Genomic DNA, 11,017 nt, shown 5'->3' on the forward strand with positions numbered 1-11,017 from the left:
AATTAGAGCTTCAGCCTGCGCAATGAGTCACAACAACCAGCGAGACATAACAAACACAATCCATGGATGGACTGAAGATGCGGTGTGACAGTTCCTGTATATCGGCACCGATAAACCATGCCGGTTACCGCATTTTTTTTGGGGTGGGCGCATGTCCCTAGATCGTCCACGTAGAGCGCCTATGTTGAAGAAGATTTGCGTCGTGTGGCAAAAGCTGGACGTTTGCAAATGGTTGCAATTTCTGCATGCTTTAACCAGCTCAGTGCCAGGGCACTCGAGTATTCGATCTCCTGTATCGGAGGGCAGGGGAGACATTCTATTGTTTTGTTATGAATAACAACTGGGTGGAGCCGGCCGTGAGATCCTAGCTCGCTCCGCCCAGCTGTCATTTGCAGGGCTCGCCGCAGGCCTTCGGCAGGCCATTCACCCCGCTTCGGCTGTCACTTTGGCTCAGTCGAGGCAAAGCTTATGCCTTCGGCTCGGCTGCTGTTGTGAATAGCCTGTACATCAGCCCTTTGGTTCAACTGAAGCTATGGCTGGATCCTTCGTGAATAACCCCCTAAATATTCTTCTACTGTGCATGTATTGCCACTCCCCCAGCACGTGAGTGGACATTGAAAGGAGAAGCAGTAGTCTGCGGAGCTCTTCTCTCTCTGTCATTCTACTCTCTCCTCAGAACAACTGATTTGGTTCCTTTGTGCTGCTTCTCCATCCCCCGGTCTGAGCTCTGCCGTGCAGGAGACTGCAAGGGACTGGCACCAAGCAGGGCCGGTGCTAGGATTTTTGCCTACATAGGCAAAATTGCATTTTTTTCTTCAGTTACCTTTGGTGTGGGAGAGCAGCGGCGAGTCAGCGCTGGTCCGGTGGGAGGAGCTCCAGGTGGGGTCCTAATTTAGCTGGCCGGCGACTGCCAGAGGTGCCGCGCGTGTCGGGATCCTCTGGCAGTTACTGGCCAGCTAAATTAGGACCCCACCTGGAGCTCCTCCCACCGGACCAGCGCTGACTCGCCGCTGCTCTCCCGCACCGAAGGTAAGTGAAAACAAAAAACATAGCGCAAGCATCGGGGCATTTTGACAAGTACAAGTACTTGTCAAAATGCCCTGTTTTTTCCGCCCTCACCCTGCAGCGCCCTCAGGCGGCCGCTTGCCTTGCCTTGCGGTAGCGCCGGGCCTGGCACCAAGTCAAATACAGCTCCTTGCATTGAAACAAAAAGAACATTTAATGATGTATTAATACAGAGCTGCAATCATTTCTCTCTGTCCGGGGTTCGGCTTTATTATTATTATTTTATCTCTGCTTCGAATGGCTCCAGTTTTTCTTCTTTTCTGTAGACAGCTCACAATTTCCTCTTCTCAGACGCCGGCGATATTTGTAACGCTCTTTGTGACTTTTATTTACAAATGCACCATAAAGAGAAATCAATAATCCATTGAGCATGCGGTGGGAGAGACTCTTCACTAAAATTAATTCACTTTTGTAAAAATTAACGCGTCAGTTTAAGTGCAGCGCGTCTGGAAATGTGACCTCTGTGCCCTTCAGGGGTATTGTCCCTTTAAATGATATATGAACCCCAGAAATGAAGTTCTCTTATGTGCTCCCTTTCAGTGTGTTAAATATCCCACTGGGAGCTGTGTGGGTGTTAGGAGTCTGTTTATCCCTCCTAGTTCAGACCACGGCCACAGAATGATCAATCTTTATGTTGTAGAGATCTGAGAGTGGGGGTGGTTAAGTAGTGTAGCAAAAGACATTGGACAGAGGACACAGGGCAGAGAGGAGTGGGCAGAAGACACTGAGCAGAGGAGACACTGAGCAGAGGAGACTAGGCAGAAGACAGGGCAGAAGACAGCTGGGGACGCTGATCTGTCATTAAACAATAACAACTTGGTGGAGCCGGACGTGACATCACGGCAGGCTCTGCCCAGTTGTTATTCATTGGGCGGATCTGCTGGAAGACTAACAAGTGCCGGCCAATAGAAAGCAGTTGGGGAGAGCTAGCTGTCACTGCTAACTCCACCCAATTGTTGTTTTTTTTCTTTTCCACTCGGCGGCATTTGGCTATTCACTCAGTGCCATTCGTCCCCGATGTGAATAGGGGGGAACAGCAGCGAGCTTCGGCTCAACCGATCCAGATGTTGGACCGGCGAGTCGAAGTCCTTCTGCACTTCGGGCTCAGTCGAACATGCAGAGCATGCTCAGCTGACCGAAGGCAGCCGATGTACGGCTAAAATCAGCCGTACAAGCCAGAAGTGAATAGCCGAACGTATTTCGGCTCACCGCTTCGGCTGAGTTAAAGGAGAACTATGAGGTCAGTGCTTTTCACGGCGGCTGCAGAGATTGGGAAATGTCTCAGTGCCTGTGATTGGCGCTGCGCGAACACGCCGAGCCCATCCTTAAAGGAGGACTATGAGGTGAGTGCTTCTCACTCACCTCATAGTTCTAGCCGACCTGTGACAATGAGACTGTCACAGGTCGGCTCAGTAGATCGGGAGGTGAGCGAACACATACCAGCGTTCACTCACCTCTCGATCCTGTCACGGCTCTCGTGACAGGGGAGGGGCTGGATTCCCCCCTCCCCTCTCCGATCCGCCAGCTCTGACTGGCGGAACGGGCGGGTACAGCTGGCTCTGCCTCTGGATAGGCAGAGCCAGCTGTCAGTCACGCAGCTGGGCGGATCCAGACATAATTGTCGGGATCTGCTTCAGCTGCGGCGTCTCAGAGCTGTAGCTTGCGGTATACTGAGCTTAGGGGTGACGGGAGGACGCTAGTTTGTGTCCTCCCGTTACCCTAAGGAGAACTTTGGGGAAAAGCCCTGACCCCATAGTTCTCCTTTAATCACTCGGCAGCTTTGTGAATAAGCCCCTAAGAATATTTGTGTTTTTTTTGCCTATATTCGCACAGAAGGAACGTTCACAGAGAATTTTTTCTAAACATGTTCCCCACAATCTCTAAAGTCATCAGCGTTGTCGGCCTCCCTCTACCGGTGGTAAATATCAGATCCAACGCCAAATAGCGGTTTGTAAAGTACAGAATCTTCACAAAGACAACGACAATTACCTAGAATGTGTTTAATTATTCCCCATACAGAAGATGTATCCAGTTATCTATTGTCCGCCACCGCTATGTTTTGTACTAATTGGACTCCAACCAAAAGGAAGAGCGCATTGTAAGCTTCCCTTAGAACCTGACTTCAGAGCTCCGCGCTTACAATGCGCTCTTTCTTTTGGCTGGAGTCCAATTAGTACAAAACATAGCGGTGGCGGACAATAGATAACTGGATACATCTTCTGTATGGGGAATAATGAAACATATTCTAGGTAATTGTTGTTGTCTTTGCGAATTGGACTTTTGAATCTGTTATATAAAAACAAAAGCCCCATCCGTGTTCAGCTTCTAATGCTCAGACTATTCATTCCCCCGGCTGCTCCCTACTCTTGGCCCAGCCCCATGATTGGCAACCACCTAGCAAAATGCTTGTCTTCAGCCCTACAAAGTCTTTGTAGAGAAATGTCCCATCATCGTCCGGCTTCTAATGCACATCAGACCATTCACTACCATGGCTGGTCCCTACTCATGGCCCACCCCCACCCAGATGATTGGCACCCACCTACCAAAATGCTTACCTTCCACCCCGCTCTTCACCGATTCGCCCTCCATAGTCTTTGTATTGAAATGTTCCATCTGCTTCCAGCTTCTAATGCACATCAGACCATTCACTACCTTAGGGTTGGGGTTAGGGACCAGCCATGGTCCCTATTCATGGCCCACCACCCCCAATGATTGGCAACCACCTACCAAAATGCTTACCTTCCACCCCGCTCTCTCCACTGCTCTACACAGTCTTTGTTGTCCCATCCGTGTCCGACTTCCATCCCATTCATTTCTGTGGCTGGTCCCTACTCGTGGCGGCCTACCGTCAGCTCTAAAAAAACCTAGCCCGTCAGGGTACTATCTGCATGGAGCTTGCCTGCCTTTCCTCCGTATACTCCGGTTAGCTCCCACACTCCAAGAACATGCTGATAGCATAATTGTCTCCTGACTGCATTGGCCCTTCTACGTATGTGAAATAGGGATCTTAGACTGTAACCTCCTTGTGGGCGGGGACTGATGTCAACATGCAATATGTGAATTGTTGATGCTTTAGAAATGGACCTTACCTGGCTTTCCTTCATATACTCAGGTTAGCTCCCACGCTCCTGGACATACTGGTATAATAAATGCCTCCTGACTGCATTGGCCCTTGTATGTATGTGAGATAGGGACCTTAGACTGTAAGCTCCTTGGGGGCGGGCACTAATGTAAACATGCAATATGTGAATTTTTGGTGTTATATAATTGGAGCTTGCCTGGCTTTCCTCCGGACACTCCGGTTAGCTCCCACACTCCTGGACATGCTGTTATAATAAATGCCTCCTGACTGCATTGGCCCGTGTATGTATGTGAGATAGGGGCCTTAGACTGTAAGCTCCTTGGGGGCGGGGACTGATGTCAACATGTAGTATGTGTTGTTGCTATATAAGTGCCTGTAATAAATAAACGTTCTCTCCCAATCTGTTGATTTACAAATGTTGTCGGTTCAGAGACTTCCTGGTAAATAACGCGCAATTTCAAAACTTGCAAAAGAAGTTAAGCACGCCGCTCCCCGCTGATTCCAATATAAGAAGAGAGAATCTATCATTAACCTCGCCACCTCGCTTTGATTACACGACGCGATCATCGCCGGTGAAATCAGTTCTCCCGCCGACACGCCGCAGATTATCACACTGAGGTGTAAATGAAGCCGGAGCGCTAAAGATGAAGATCTGATTGCTGATCCCAAATACCAGAGCAGAAAAAAATCCGCCACTGGAAGGATACAAATGTTCCCGAAGTCAGTGCGACATTCAATGTGACACCTTCATTGTGACCCCGCGATCGCCCCGACGCTGTATATTCGGAGAATCGGACCTATAAGAGAAATGAGCAGAAGAATGATACAGGATGACAGGAAAGGTCTGCACTGTCCTGTGGATCGGTATAACGCGTCCAGAAGGAAGAGAAACAATGTTACATTGTAGATGTCTCCGCCCCCTTCCTGTAATAAAGACCGCTCACTGCTTCTCTCTTCTTCTGCAGGGTGACTGGTCTTGTCTCCGCTCCCCTCCTGTAATAAAGACCGCTCACTGCTGCTTCTCTCTTCTTGTGCAGGGTGACTGGTCTTGTCTCCGCCCCCTCCTATCTAGATTACGCTGGAATTGCCAATTGTGAGTACCTGCCTTCAATGTCTAGTGACCTAACCAAACAACCTCATAGTTAGGAGGTTGCTCACTTGAAGATGTAAAGTGATATGTTGTTTATTTGTCGTTTTTCTTTTTCTTTTGGGATGTGATATGTTTGATCACATTGTATGTACTTTCTTTGTTTAATTTGCTCAATAAAACAAAAATTTTAAATGGAAAAAAAAACAAAACTCAGCCTAGAGAGGAAAGGAACACCGAGGCCCCGCCCCACCTCTTTATATACCTCTATGTTAAAGGGGCAATGAAGCAGAAAATGGTCCATGGTCTCCACCGCTCACTGCTGCTCCCTCCCCTTGGGCGGGGTCTTGTAGTTTTCCTTTGACCCCCTCCCACAGCTCTGCTCTCAGCACAGGCTATGTACAACGCAGTGATGATGTCACTGCTACTTATACAAGGTTATATCGGGGTGTGTAAAGGCGTCCGGTGCACATAAATGTTCTAGTGCTCGGAGTTGAGCTTTCACCACTTATTCCTTCTCTTCTTTATTCATTACAGGTATTTATAAAGCGCCAACAATTTACACAGCACTCTACATACACATCAGTCCCTACCCTCAAAGAGCTTACAATCTAAGGTCCCTATGTCACATGCATACATAGAAGGCCAACTTAGAGAGGAGCCAATTAACCTCCCTGGCGGTCTGATTATGTCCAGTATTTTTTCTTTTTTTCGGCCTTTCACTTTTAGATTTCCCGCCGGTTCCGCCCCCCGGAGGACGGATTCCGGCATCGACCGGAGGACACAGCGGGGCTCGTAGGGAGAAGGTAAGTGACGCTACAGTGTAATCCCGAGTGTGGCTCGGGGGTTACCACTTTCGGTACTGAAAATGAACCCCCAAGCCACACTCAGAATTTCCGCCAGGAAGGTTAACCTACCAGCATGTCTTTGGAGTGTGGGAGGAAACCGGAGTACCCGGAGGAAACCCGCGCAAGCACAGGGAGAACATGCAAACTCCCTGCAGATAGCGACCTGGCTGGGATACGAGCCGAGGACCCCCAGTGCTGCAAGGCAGAAGCCTGAACGGTTTTATACATTTTCATGGTATCAGTAATCTGGATCACAATATCTTCGTGGTAAGTGCTTTTCAGCATAAATCACATCAGTCAGGTGTACCGGTGTTCTCTATTCCTCTCTCTATGACATACAATGGGCCTGACCTTCCCCGAGCGGCGATATTTCACCCGCAGAATAATACGCTCTCTGATAACATCTATTGCCCGCCGGCGTCCTCGCTATCTAGTTACAATCATTGCTTTTTCTCTTTGGAGAAAACTCCGTAGTCACATGACTTATCTCCGGCTTCACCTAAAATCCCTTTTCAGCTGCTCCGTGCGGTTTCTTTAATCTGGTTGATGCTGAGCGACCTTTACCCACGCCGAGGAGTTCTGACCTGTGAGCAGCGTTAATGGTTCACATGGTCCACTAAAGGGAATCTCAGAGAACAATTCACCTCCCTCCAAATACCGCCTCCTCCATCGCACCGGAGCAAATTAACTTTCTGTTGTCATGGTATGGAGAATAAGGATGGGCTCGGGCGTGTTCGCAGCTCCACGTGCCGAGCCCGCCAGGAAGCTGACAGCGCGCAGCGCCAATCACAGGTACTGAGACATTTTCCCAGGTCCGCAGCTGCAGAGATCGGGAAATGTCTAAGTGCCTGTAATTGGCGCTGCGCGAACATGCCCGAGCCCATCCTTAAAGGAGAACTATGAGGGGGGTGCTTTTCACTCACTTCATAGTTTTAGCCGACCTGTGACAATGAGGCTGTCACAGGTCGGCTCAGTAGATCGGGAGGTGAGCGAACACATACCGGCGTTCGCTCACCTCTCGATCCTGTCACGGCTCTCTGCCGTGACAGGGGGAGGGGCTGGATTCCCCCCTCCCCGCTCCGATCCTCCAGCGCTGACTGGCGGAATGGACGGGGGAGGGGGCGGCTACAGCTGGCTCTGCCTCTAGATAGGCAGAGCCAGCTGTCTCAGTATACCGCGAGCAGCAGGGTGACAAGCAGTCAGTGATCGCTAAGTGTTTGTAGATAACTGAGGACAGAGTATGTTCACTATATCCTCAATTATGAATGAATGGGAAGTGAACTACATCACTTCCTGTTCATTCATAATTGTGGTTATAGTAAACATACCATGTCCTCATGTTATCAATGAACAGGAACACTCAGTATAGAGGATCCCTGTTCATTGATAACTCAGGCTGCAGAAAAAGAAATAGAGGACTTTGTGTCCTTAAAGTGACATTAAACCCTCAGATTTTTTAACATAAAACAATACTGTAATGTGCGCCTTACTGTAATCCATGGTAGTTTCTCTTCTCTTTGCTGCTCTTCCTTTTAAATCTGTATCTCTTCTCATGCTCTGCAGAACTTCTGTTTTGCAGCAGACTGCCTTGTCTCAGGAATGGATACACGGTGTCTGTGTATAGGCTTGTAACCTGAGCCAGCTCTACAGGAAGAGGCCCTGAGCTGAAAAGGGAAGTTCTCCCCCAGCATGAGAAGACATGAGGATTTAAAAGGAAGAATCTTTGTGTAAATATCTGAGATCTCCTGAAGTGTGTTTATCATCTGAAATCCCGATACATGTAAACAGATTGCTGCAAGGAGCTTCCGCTTCTGGAGAAGAATGAATGGGGTAAATATTCCCCTGGCGGTAATTGGTTTACGATAATTACGTTTAATTAGCCTAATTCCGGGAACTTTGCCGCTGACACAGATACTTCATACGTTTCTATAATTGCTTCTCTAAGACGATCCGGGCAGAATCGGTGACGGCGGCAGAATCAGTGACGGCGGCAGAATATTAGCCGGCTGTACACAGGAGCAGTTATGAAAACCAGAATGGATGAAAAATTCCCTCCCGGTGTGCTCCGGCAATTTTTTTTTTTGGGAAACTTCTGCTCGGGATTGATTTAATAGGCGGTGGATAAGAGACGAGCGCAGCAGCAGTGACAGTAGTAGGGGGGGGGCTGTCTAGTGTGGATGTGGCGTGAATACTTCTGCATCAAAGCCACTGAGCAGAATTTGAGCTGGGAGGAGCCACAGCAACAGAGCATAGACTGGTGGATCTGACACCCCAGGAAGTGTCGGATGCTGAACTGGAGGTCAGATAGAAGACTTAAGGGAAGGACGGAGGTCAGATAGAAGACTTAAGGGAAGGACGGAGGTCAGATAGAAGACTGAAGGGGAGGGCGGAGGTCAGATAGAAGACTGAAGGGAAGGATGGAGGTCAGAGAGCAGACTGAAGGGAAGGACGGAGGTCAGATAGAAGACTGAAGGGAAGGACGGAGGTCAGATAGAAGACTGAAGGGAAGGACGGAGGTCAGATAGAAGACTGAAGGGAAGGACGGAGGTCAGATAGAAGACTGAAGGGAAGGACGGAGGTCAGATAGAAGACTGAAGGGAAGGACGGAGGTCAGATAGAAGACTGAAGGGAAGGACGGAGGTCAGATAGAAGACTGAAGGGAAGGACGGAGGTCAGATAGAAGACTGAAGGGAAGGACGGAGGTCAGATAGAAGACTGAAGGGAAGGACGGAGGTCAGATAGAAGACTGAAGGGAAGGACGGAGGTCAGATAGAAGACTGAAGGGAAGGACGGAGGTCAGATAGAAGACTGAAGGGAAGGACGGAGGTCAGATAGAAGACTGAAGGGAAGGACGGAGGTCAGATAGAAGACTGAAGGGAAGGACGGAGGTCAGATAGAAGACTGAAGGGAAGGACGGAGGTCAGATAGAAGACTGAAGGGAAGGACGGAGGTCAGATAGAAGACTGAAGGGAAGGACGGAGGTCAGATAGAAGACTGAAGGGAAGGACGGAGGTCAGATAGAAGACTGAAGGGAAGGACGGAGGTCAGATAGAAGACTGAAGGGAAGGACGGAGGTCAGATAGAAGACTGAAGGGAAGGACGGAGGTCAGATAGAAGACTGAAGGGAAGGACGGAGGTCAGATAGAAGACTGAAGGGAAGGACGGAGGTCAGATAGAAGACTGAAGGGAAGGACGGAGGTCAGATAGAAGACTGAAGGGAAGGACGGAGGTCAGATAGAAGACTGAAGGGAAGGACGGAGGTCAGATAGAAGACTGAAGGGAAGGACGGAGGTCAGATAGAAGACTGAAGGGAAGGACGGAGGTCAGATAGAAGACTGAAGGGAAGGACGGAGGTCAGATAGAAGACTGAAGGGAAGGACAGAGGTCAGATAGAAGACTGAAGGGAAGGACGGAGGTCAGATAGAAGACTGAAGGGAAGGACGGAGGTCAGATAGAAGACTGAAGGGAAGGACGGAGGTCAGATAGAAGACTGAAGGGAAGGACGGAGGTCAGATAGAAGACTGAAGGGAAGGACGGAGGTCAGATAGAAGACTGAAGGGAAGGACGGAGGTCAGATAGAAGACTGAAGGGAAGGACGGAGGTCAGATAGAAGACTGAAGGGAAGGACGGAGGTCAGATAGAAGACTGAAGGGAAGGACGGAGGTCAGATAGAAGACTGAAGGGAAGGACGGAGGTCAGATAGAAGACTGAAGGGAAGGACGGAGGTCAGATAGAAGACTGAAGGGAAGGACGGAGGTCAGATAGAAGACTGAAGGGAAGGACGGAGGTCAGATAGAAGACTGAAGGGAAGGACGGAGGTCAGATAGAAGACTGAAGGGAAGGACGGAGGTCAGATAGAAGACTGAAGGGAAGGACGGAGGTCAGATAGAAGACTGAAGGGAAGGACGGAGGTCAGATAGAAGACTGAAGGGAAGGACGGAGGTCAGATAGAAGACTGAAGGGAAGGACGGAGGTCAGATAGAAGACTGAAGGGAAGGACGGAGGTCAGATAGAAGACTGAAGGGAAGGACGGAGGTCAGATAGAAGACTGAAGGGAAGGACGGAGGTCAGATAGAAGACTGAAGGGAAGGACGGAGGTCAGATAGAAGACTGAAGGGAAGGACGGAGGTCAGATAGAAGACTGAAGGGAAGGACGGAGGTCAGATAGAAGACTGAAGGGAAGGACGGAGGTCAGATAGAAGACTGAAGGGAAGGACGGAGGTCAGATATAAGACTGAAGGGAAGGACGGAGGTCAGATAGAAGACTGAAGGGAAGGACGGAGGTCAGATAGAAGACTGAAGGGAAGGACGGAGGTCAGATAGAAGACTGAAGGGAAGGACGGAGGTCAGATAGAAGACTGAAGGGAAGGACGGAGGTCAGATAGAAGACTGAAGGGAAGGACGGAGGTCAGATAGAAGACTGAAGGGAAGGACGGAGGTCAGATAGAAGACTGAAGGGAAGGACGGAGGTCAGATAGAAGACTGAAGGGAAGGACGGAGGTCAGATAGAAGACTGAAGGGAAGGACGGAGGTCAGATAGAAGACTGAAGGGAAGGACGGAGGTCAGATAGAAGACTGAAGGGAAGGACGGAGGTCAGATAGAAGACTGAAGGGAAGGACGGAGGTCAGATAGAAGACTGAAGGGAAGGACGGAGGTCAGATAGAAGACTGAAGGGAAGGACGGAGGTCAGATAGAAGACTGAAGGGAAGGACGGAGGTCAGATAGAAGACTGAAGGGAAGGACGGAGGTCAGATAGAAGACTGAAGGGAAGGACGGAGGTCAGATAGAAGACTGAAGGGAAGGACGGAGGTCAGATAGAAGACTGAAGGGAAGGACGGAGGTCAGATAGAAGACTGAAGGGAAGGACGGAGGTCAGATAGAAGACTGAAGGGAAGGACGGAGGTCAGATAGAAGACTGAAGGGAAGGACGGAGG

This window comes from Nanorana parkeri, unplaced genomic scaffold (genome assembly GCF_000935625.1).
Source record: "Nanorana parkeri isolate BGI_ZX_2015 unplaced genomic scaffold, ASM93562v1 scaffold1747, whole genome shotgun sequence".
NCBI classification, from domain to species: Eukaryota; Metazoa; Chordata; class Amphibia; order Anura; family Dicroglossidae; genus Nanorana; species Nanorana parkeri.